Raw genomic sequence first — 2,427 nt, 5'->3', positions numbered from 1 at the left:
TTGAACCTATTTTATTTTATATATATATATATATATATATATATATATATATATATATATATATATATATATATATATATGTATATATACACATATGTTTAATATGCAACAAATTGAAACTGATCCATAGAATTGTCTCAGGCAACCAGAATAGCAACAATTAAAATTAATCAACAACACTCTATGAGCCTGAAACTATCAAAAAAGACTCAATATTATTCAGGACAAGTTTAGATGAAAAAAAAATTGGAGTTAAGAATATTCTTTATCCTTATCTGAGAGCACCTGCAGTATAACTAATGAATCTATCAAAAGTATATTGGAAAGAGCACTGGATTTGGATTCAGATGATCTGTGTGACTCAAATCACTAAACTTTTCTGTCTCAGTTTCCTCAGCTGTTAGATAAGAAAGGAGCATGATCCTATTGTGATTAGAGACCTTTACCATTCTTCTTACAAAATTGATGATAATCTTGTGCCTGAAACCATGAATTGAAATTGGTAGGAATAGAAACTTGTGGAGAATAGAAGAGAAAAAGAAGGGAGAATTAGAGAGTGGGAAATGTAACATCAAAGAGAACACAACTAGAAATTACTTTTGTACTGAGAAGAAGGAACCAAAATATGGATACTAACTCTCATTTGATCTGAAAAACAAGTGAATTGTAGCTATCCTATGAAGCCTTGAAAGGCAAATAATTGAAGAGAATTTGAGAGGAAAAGAGAATGAGGAAGAAAGAGAGATAAGAGAGAGATTTTGATTCAGAGCACCAGCTTTACCACTTGATTATTTACATTAACTTGGACTTATCACAACTTTTGAGCATCACTTTTCTATAAAATGAGGGGAGTTTTTTCCTCTAAGTTTCCCTCCAGATCCTATAATGATTCAAAAGAAGTTCTTGGAGACTTCTGTTAGAGAGCTATTTACATTTGTGTCTATAAGAGAATGAGAATTTACATTCATCTTTGAAAATGCTGGTTGCTCACTTTAAGTTCTTTATTTTGGTTACCTCTTTTTTTTTCCCACAAAAATTTATTTCATGATTTTATGATATTAAGCCATCAAGTGGGTATGCATTTCAATATCAAAAAGATCTCTGATTCTAGGATTACAATATTATTCTACACTGCTCCACTCTCTATTTCACTAAGTTTATATACCAATTTCACCAACTTTCATCTGTAGCCACCCCTACATATTTTAGAGCCTCCTAATCATTACTGACAAGACAAATGAAGTTTAAAAGACAAATGAGTTTGCAATGGGATGAAACTTAAGCATATGCTTCAGTAACCAGGAACCTTATGGCAAAATGAAAATTGAGAGACCTTTATTCCAAAAATCATCTTCAAATGAAGATTTCTGACTTTTGGAACTTCAGCATAATCATGGAGATATAGCAAATGAAAAATAAGGACAACCTATTTTTGGTCTTTTAAATAAAAACAAAACAAAAATAAAAAACAAACCAAAACCACCCTACATTTGTTGATGCATCACATTTCAATCATTTTCACATGATCATAAATCTAAGGGATGTCAGACACATACTAGTCTAACCCTTCATTTCACAAATAAGGAAAATGTTTATTGACTTGCTCAAGGTCAGAAGTAAGCAGACAAGGGAAAAAACAGAATTTGAATTTAGTACAAGACACTGAAAGAAACAAGTGCAAAAAGTGAATAAAACATGAACATTGCCTTCAGAGAATTTGAAATCTAGACTCTTCACTCAGAGTAATCTTCTAAGAGAACACAGTATACACAAAAAAAAAAAAAAAAAAGTAAGAAGACCTTGACTTTTTATTTGCATTGTTTTGTTTTTTTTAATCTCCCTATGTGAAAAGCACTTTGGAAAATCATAAAGAACATTCCCTGAATATAAGAAGGTTTAGCTGGATTAGAAACATGGCCATACAATTTTCCACTTGGATTTAGGAGATAACAATCAAATGACCAAAATAGAAAAGAAAGAAATCTGTGACAGTGATCACCATTTACTGGTGTATATTTACTCCAGCTCTCTTTTATGTACTATCATCTTCTCCAATTAGAATGTAAGCTCCTTGAGAGTAGGAACTGTCTCTTTTGCTTATATTGTGTTTAGCATAGTATTTGGCACAAATTATGTGCTTAATAAATGCTCTGTTTATTTATGAGATTAAAAATGTTCTTTAATTTAAGAATGTATATTTAATTAATACTTTCCCCCCCTCTGGATCCATTTAGAAAATGGAGCAAGAACAGATAAGAAGTCCTTCATATTTGGCTGAATAGGAATGTATTCATAGGTAACATCTGGATACTCAATGTCACTCCCACATCAAGGCCACTCCCTTATAAGGTAGTCACATGGAAGAAAAAGGAGGAGGGGAAACCCACTGCTAAAACAAATCGTTCTCCCAAGCACATTACACTGAAG

The sequence above is a fragment of the Sminthopsis crassicaudata genome, chromosome 1, assembly GCF_048593235.1.
Source record: "Sminthopsis crassicaudata isolate SCR6 chromosome 1, ASM4859323v1, whole genome shotgun sequence".
Lineage (NCBI taxonomy): Eukaryota > Metazoa > Chordata > Mammalia > Dasyuromorphia > Dasyuridae > Sminthopsis > Sminthopsis crassicaudata.
Note: the sequence above shows the minus strand (reverse complement) of the source record.